This window comes from Chenopodium album, chromosome 1 (genome assembly GCF_948465745.1).
Source record: "Chenopodium album chromosome 1, dcCheAlbu1.1, whole genome shotgun sequence".
Taxonomy (NCBI): domain Eukaryota; kingdom Viridiplantae; phylum Streptophyta; class Magnoliopsida; order Caryophyllales; family Amaranthaceae; genus Chenopodium; species Chenopodium album.
The window spans coordinates 11,898,512-11,906,878 of record NC_137834.1 but is presented as its reverse complement, the minus strand read 5'-3'; the positions used below and the strand labels follow the sequence as shown (position 1 = coordinate 11,906,878).

At 42.8% G+C, this 8,367-nt stretch overlaps 1 non-coding gene across 1 annotated transcript; it reads right to left on the bottom strand.

Moving 5' to 3' along the window:
- Positions 1-575: 575 nt before the first annotated feature.
- On the bottom strand, positions 576-682 carry LOC145566551 (small nucleolar RNA R71). The gene has a single exon (XR_014095445.1). It is a non-coding gene; the product is annotated as a small nucleolar RNA R71 (small nucleolar RNA).
- Between the last annotated feature and the right edge of the window lie 7,685 nt (positions 683-8,367).

Below are 8,367 nucleotides of genomic sequence, written 5' to 3'. Positions count from 1 at the left end.
TCTTTAGTTCTTTGTTTATGCCCAGGTGTTCTAGATCAGGTGACATCCCTTTTGATCCTGAGATCGAGCGTTCTTTTCATAGGCAAAGGAGACTCTACAGACAAATTCTGGCGGGTTCTGAAGAGGACAACGATCGAAGAGATCCTCCCACCGATTCTAGTGATACAGATATTCCTTCAGATTTGGAATCAGAGATGACGACCCAAAAGAAACTCAGTGATTATTCGCAACCGAAGCTCACAGATTTCCCGCACCTTACTCCTACTCCGGCTCTAGATGGAGTTCAATTTGAGATCAAGCCCCAATTTATCACTATGATAGAGAGGAAGCAGTTCAGCGGAGCTAAGGGTGAAGATCCTAATCTTCACATCGCAGATTTCTGCCAATATTGTAACACCATTAGACAAGCCGGGGTTACGCAGGACCAAATCAGGGAGATTCTTTTTTCCTTTTCTTTATGTGGCAAAGCAAAATTATGGTTTAATGGTTTGAATAGAACTGCACTTGGTATTACTGACTGGGAAACTCTTGCTTTGAACTTTTATAATAAATATTATCCTGCAGAGAGAACAGCGGTGCTAAGAAGTGCTATTCAGAACTTCGCTCAAGAGGCCGACGAAACACTATATGAGGCTTGGGAGAGGTTCAAGGATCTACAGAGAGAGTGCCCCCACCATAATCTAGCACAATGGCAATTGATCCAAGCATTCTATAATGGACTTGGAAATTCTTCCAGATCAGTACTAGATTCGGCAGCTAGTGGGAGGTTCATGAATTTAAATGTGGATGATGCAGGACAGGTTATCGAGGACATGGCAATACACAATTCCCAATATGGGAATCCGAGGGGGTTTGCAAATAAGGGAAAACATAATGTCGATTCTGTATCCTTTTTGCAAGCTCAATTAACTTCTATTTGTCAAAAATTAGATAATCTTACTACTACTCCTAACTCTGTAGCTAATGTTTCTGCTGTTGCTAACCATGAAGCTTTTTGTGAAAATTGTGGAATTGTAGGTCATTGGGAGCAAGATTGTAGGAGCTCTATGGAACAGGTTAATGCCTTTCAAACCTATAGGCAAAATAACCCCTATTCCAATTCCTACAATGCCGGTTATAAAAATCATCCTTACCTTTCATACCGGAGTACCAATGTACAAAACCCTCCACCTCCACAACAACCACAACAGCAACCCCCACCACAGCAAAAATATTATCATCCTAACGCCGGCCAGAAAAACCAAGTATCACCCTCATCATCTTCCGACCCTGCCATGACAGAAATTAGAGCGATGCTAGCTAATATGCAAAAGCACATGGAGAGTAGGGATGCGCAAATTGATTCTATCCTAGCCCACAATAAAATCATGGACAATCAAATTGCACAACTTTCATCTACCCTACAATCCCGTCAGCAGGGAGCTCTACCGTCACAGCCTATCCATCCTACAGATCATGCTAATGCAATCACTCTAAGGAGCGGTTCCCATTATGATGGACCTCCTGTGCCACAGGAAGATGGACTAGTTTCTAATCTAGATTCCTCTACATCAAACGGTAATTCTGCTAGCCCTGCAGGGCTACAAAAAGACACTAACCCTACCAATGTTTCTGTGTAGGGTAAATTGCAGGATAAGGGAGGAGTTGTGCAGAGCCCAGTTATCAAGCTTCCATTCCCTAATAGACAACTGAAGAGTAAGCTTGATAAACAATTCGGTAAGTTTTTAGAGGTCGTGAAAAACCTGCAGGTAACAGTCCCTTTCACTGATTTAATCACTCAAGTACCTGCTTATGCTAAATTCATGAAAGACATTCTGACTAGAAAAAGGGCCTTTAATGAAGTAGAAACTGTAGCTTTCACAGAGGAGTGTAGCGCTTATTTGCAAAATAAATCACCTCCTAAATTAAAGGATCCCGGTAGTTTTTCTATCCCTTGTCACATTGGGAATGTTTTTATTGATAAGGCTTTATGTGATCTGGGTGCTAGTGTCAGTGTCATGCCATCATCTATATGTGCTAAATTATATATGGGGGAATTGAAAATTACTAATATAACTTTACAAATGGCAGATCGTTCGGTAAAATATCCCTTGGGAATTTTAGAGGACGTACCTGTCAGAGTTGGTAAATTTTTCATTCCAGTTGATTTTGTTGTTTTAGATATGGCAGAGGACACACAAATACCCATTATATTAGGTAGGCCTTTCCTCCACACTGCAGGAGCTATTATTGATGTGAAAAATGGTAAACTGACCCTTTCTGTAGGCGACGATAATGTTACCTTTAATTTAGGGAAGGTTTTGAAAGGGCCTATGTTGGAGGAAAATTGTTGTTATATTGATACAATTGATATAATGGACAATATTTGTGTTGATAGCTTGCCACAGGTTCTTGCTAAGGATCCCTTGGAGGAAGTTCTCTGCGGGAATTTATCCAGCGATAATGCAAGCATTTGGGGTAATGAGGTACAAAATATTGAAAAAGCTCTTTCCTTAGAAGAGTTAAGCCCCAAGGAGACAATGAAGGTAGTAAATTTAGTTCAGGAATCAAAACCTGCAGAGGTCAAGAAACCTGAGCTAAAACCTCTCCCTTCTCATTTAAAATATGTTTTTCTAGATGAGCAGGAACTACACCCCGTGATCATCAGTACTGCACTCACTGACCTACAATCTTCCCAACTTCTAGGGGTTCTCAAAACCCATAAGAAGGCTATAGGGTACAGTATTGATGATCTTAAGGGTATTAGCCCTGATTTTTGTTTGCACAGGATTCATCTAGAGGAAAATTATAAGCCCTGCATTCAACCCCAACGAAGATTAAATCCAAACATGCAGGAAGTAGTCAAGAAAGAGGTGATGAAATTACTCGATGCAGGTATCATCTATCCTATTTCTGACTCCAAGTGGGTAAGTCCTGTGCAGGTAGTACCGAAGAAGGGTGGGATGACTGTGATAACCAATGATAAAAATGAATTAATACCCACCAGAACTGTGACAGGGTGGCGTATGTGCATAGACTATCGTAGACTTAATATCGCCACTAAAAAGGATCATTTCCCTCTCCCCTTTATTGATCAAATGCTTGAGAGGTTAGCTAATCACAAATTCTTTTGCTATTTAGACGGGTATTCGGGATTTTTCCAAATTCCGATTCACCCTGAAGATCAGGAAAAGACCACCTTTACATGCCCTTATGGCACTTTTGCATATCGTAGAATGCCCTTTGGTTTATGTAATGCACCTGCCACCTTTCAGCGTTGCATGATGAGCATTTTTTCTGATTTCATAGAGTCTATTATGGAGGTCTTTATGGATGATTTTAGCGTATATGGTTCTTCTTTTGATTCATGTTTAATTAATCTCGCTAAAATTCTGAAAAGATGTGAGGAGTGCAACTTAGTGCTTAATTGGGAGAAATGTCACTTTATGGTGACAGAGGGAGTAGTCCTTGGTCATATTATATCTGATAAGGGCATACAGGTAGATAAAGCTAAAATATCAGTGATTGAGCAATTACCTCCCCCAGTTAATGTCAAGGGAGTTAGAAGCTTCTTGGGTCATGCGGGGTTTTATCGCCGCTTTATCAAAGATTTTTCTAAAATTGCTAAACCACTGACACAGCTTTTGCTCAAGGATGCCCCATTTATTTTTACTGACGAGTGTCTTGAGGCTTTCCACAGGATTAAGCAGGCTTTGATATCGGCACCCATCATATGTGCTCCCGATTGGAACCTCCCTTTCGAGATCATGTGTGATGCAAGTGACTTTGCACTAGGAGCCGTGCTCGGACAAAGGAAGGATAAGGTTCTGCATGCTATTTATTATGCTAGCAAAACCTTAGATGAAGCCCAAGTCAACTATGCCACCACAGAAAAGGAGTTTCTTGCTGTTATATATGCTTTAGAGAAATTTAGATCATATCTAGTTGGTTCTAAAGTTATTGTTTTTACTGATCATGCAGCATTAAAATATTTGATAGCCAAGGCGGAATCAAAGCCAAGGCTACTCCGATGGGTTCTCTTGCTCCAAGATTTCAACATTGAAATAAAAGATAAAAAAGGAGCAGAGAACGTAGTGGCAGACCACTTGTCACGTATCAGGTATGATGAGGGTAAGGATTCTTTACCTATAGATGATTCTTTCCCTGACGATAACCTGTATGCAGTTGTAGAGCATCACCCTTGGTACGCCGATTTTGCTAATTATATAGTGGGTGGTACTCTACCTCCTGACTTGTCCTACCAACAGAAGAAGAAATTCCTCTATGATGTTAAACATTATTTTTGGGATGACCCTTTTTTGTTTCGTGAGTGTGCAGATGGATTATTTCGCAGGTGTGTTCCCGAATGGGAGGTTCACGGCGTCCTTACCAGTTGTCATACTTCACCCTATGGTGGACATCATGGCCCCACTAAAACGGTGGCCAAGATTAATGAGTCAGGCTTCTTTTGGCCTACTATGTTTAAAGACGCTAACACTTTTGTGCAGGCTTGTGATTCTTGCCAGAGGACTGGCAACATTTCGCGGAGGCATGAGATGCCCCAAACTGGCATCCTAGAAGTTGAAATATTCGATGTTTGGGGTATCGATTATATGGGGCCATTCCCATCTTCCAATGGGAATTGTTACATACTTGTAGCCGTCGATTATGTGTCCAAGTGGGTTGAAGCCATAGCTTCACCAACGAATGATTCCAAGGTAGTCATTAAGCTCTTCAAGAAGATCATATTTCCCAGGTTTGGTGTTCCACGAGCTATTATTAGTGATGGGGGTACCCACTTCCATGAAAGACAATTGGATAACCTCCTCAAGAAGTATGGCGTACATCACAGAACAGGGCTTAGTTACCACCCTCAAACTAGTGGTCAAGTTGAGGTCTCTAATAGGGAAATCAAGGCGATTCTAGAAAAGGTAGTAGCCAAGTCAAGAAAAGATTGGAGCATGAAGCTCGATGACACACTTTGGGCATACCGGACTGCATTTAAAACACCGATCGGTACTTCACCTTATAGATTGGTTTATGGTAAGGCATGTCATCTTCCCGTCGAATTGGAGTACAAAGCTTTTTGGGCGATCAAAGAGCTTAATATGGATTCTAAGGCCGCGGGTAAGAAGAGACTCCTTCAACTCAACGAGTTGGAGGAGTTTAGATTGTCGGCATATGATAGTGCGCGGATCTACAAGGAGAAGACCAAGAAGTGGCATGACAAGAGGATCCTACCAAGAGAGTTTGCACCGGGCGATAAGGTTCTCCTCTTTAATTCTAGATTGAAGATTTTCCCAGGAAAGTTGAAGTCCAGGTGGTCCGGTCCCTTCACTGTCACAAAGGTAAACAAATTTGGTTCGGTAGAGTTGGTGAATGACAAAGGTGAAAAATTCAAGGTGAATGGCCAAAGGTTGAAAGTGTATCATGAAGGTGCTACCATCAGAGATGTGGAGGAGACTCTCCTAACTCCACTCTCAACATGAGTTCCGAGGTGGTGAGAAGGTCGTGCGGGACCTAGATAAACCAGCGCTTTGCGGGAGGCAACCCGTATTTCATGCTTTATAGTCTAGATTTCTTTCTTTTTTTGTTTTATTATTTTATTTATTTATTTATTTATTTTTAGAGAGGCGAGGAGAGTGATATTTCACCGGTTTTAAGTGTTTTTGTACAGGTATGAATTTCACAGAGTATTAAGACTTAGAGAAATTTTGAAGAAGAAACAGAATCGGAGGAAACAGGCACTCTCGGGCCCGATCGGGCGACCTTCGCCCGATCGGGCGCGCAAGTGAGCCAGAATTCAGGGCCAATTTCGCCCGATCGGGCGAAATTGCCCGATCGGGCGCGTAAGTGAGCTAAGAATCGAATCAAATCTCGCCCGATCGGGCGAAACAGCCCGATCGGGCGCGCAAGCCAAGTGGATTCCAGGGTTATCTTTGCCCGATCGAGCGAAGCTTGCCCGATCGGGCAAAATTTTTGAAAATCGAGTAAAAGAAAAAGAAATGTCGGGCGAAGCTCGCCCGATCGGGCGAGAAAAAAAGGGCGAAAAATCGTTCGCGTTCGCGCCCGATCGGGCGCGCAACTTGTATTTTGGGGAATCACACCTACGCCCGATCGGGCAAGGCTCGCCCGATCGGGCGCGCCATCAGGACGACCCCCCTTTATTTTCTTTTCTCTTCTTTCTTCCCTCATTTCCTCCTTATTTCTTCTTCTTCATTCACTTTCTCTCTCTAAAACCTCCATTTTCAAACCTTAAACTTTCACTTCAATCTAAGATCTTCTCGAATTCCTCCATCCAAAATAAAAAAAATTTACATATTTCATCTTCCCTCACCTTTCTCTACACTCCATCCTAATTTTCCCCAATTTTTTCTCAATTTTTCTCAAACCCTAAGAGAGAGAAACCTCAAATTTTCTACTATTTTCAACAACAATGGCCTCCAAGCGTTCAAGAAATCGAAGGGGTGAGAGCTCTAGTGCGGCACAACCAGCAATCAACCCGGACCTTCAAATTCCGGGATGGGAGGAAGTTGTAATCGTTTCGGAGGAGCAACGGGTTCAGATGATCAACCTCATCGATCGTCAGGTAATTTCTACCCGTTTCATACATCATCCTACTTTAGCTAGGCTAGGTCTTGACAAAAATGTGGAAAAATTGTTTAAGGGCATAGGCATGAGTGGTTTTTTTCAAATGTGTCACGATACTTATGATTACTTAACATTGGAATTTATATCAAGTTTTAATGTTATCAAAATGAATGCACTTATCACTCACGTCCAATTTCGATTGTTGAACAATAATGTGAGATTAACTTTAAAGGAATTTGGTAAATTGTTTGACTTGAAATCGGACAAGCCTATAGAACCTTCTCAAGACCACACCGCCGTGGTCTACAAGAGGTTAACAGGGGAGGATTTGGTGAACCTCCAACATGCCAAAGGGACGTGGATTCAACACCCCGTCCCCAAACTTTGGCAAAGATTTGCCGGCCTCACTATTTTTGGGAGGCATGAACCGGCAAATGTTCGGAGGGATGAATTGGAATTGTTGGCTTCCTATATAATCCCTAATGCTGAAAAATTAAATTTACCCCATAGGATAGCCAACCATTTTCAAAGGGCGGCCAATGCGGCCGAAGCTAGTAGGTCTAGAGCGCCTATTTACTTTGGGGGGTTAGTGACCCATATAGCTAGGAAGCATTTAGGTTGGAACCCCAATGGCCATAGAAAAGTTGTGGGGTCGAACCTAATAGACCTACCTTATTTTGGGAGTTTGAATTGGGTACAACCGGTGGGGAATGATACTTGGTGGATTGTCCACCGACAATCGGGTAGGAGAGACCAAGCGTTTACCTTACCCAACCCCGCCTTGACCAAATTTGAGAGGGGGAAGCCCTCTTATACCTTCGAGTTAGACGGTCAAGGTGCGGTTCAACCACCTCACCCCTCACCACAACCTCACCAATCCCCCATTCACCACTCACCTCACTACACACCACCCCCACCTTTCACCTACGGCATGCCTACAATGCCAACCTCCTCGGTCGATTACAATGTCGACCCAAATGCCCCATATGACTTTTCGGCTTTTAGGAGCCAACTAGACCGTATTGAGACGGGGCAAGGAAGGGTAGAGGGCATGATGCAAAACCTAGACTCTAGGTTAAGCACCCTAGATGGGAGGGTTGGTCTTATTGAGAGGAACCTAGGGAGGGGCCTTTACCCCATGTATGATGATTATGCCCGTCGGGGGGCTATTCCTCCCGATTCCCTTACTCCCGATTAGTTCCAATACCCCCAAGGAGGGTATTCTCACCCCGGTGCTTATGGTACTTATGTGGACTACTCTTCGGTCCACGGATATGGGGGTATGGGTGGGAATGTAGACCCTAACTACTATGCCGGTGGTTCGGGGTATGGTGGTGGTGGCTCTAGCCATGGAGGGGCCGGCTCTAGCCACGGTGGAGGGTACTCTAGGATGGATGAGGATGAGGAGTAGGCTACTCTCCCAAGTCAATGAGGGCATTGCTTGATTTGGCTTGGGGGGGTGTTCTTTCACTCACTTGGTAATTCTCTTCCTTTTCTCTCTTTATTTGCTTTCTAGTATAGTTCTTATTTGCTTTCCTAGTGTAGTTTTTATTGCTTTCTTATATATGAAAAAAAAAAATTTGAAAAAATAAAAAATCAAAAATACGTTCCAATGAATTGTAAATCATGCTTCCCTGTGCCCCGTACTTGAGAAAAATTGTTTTGATTCTTGGTATTTGATGATGAACATTGTGGATTTGTTGGTCATGATTTGAAGTTTAATTGTTTGGATTCCTTAACTTGCGTCAATTTTGTCCAACTACTTGTGAATATAGTGCCTGACTAGTTGATTTGGTT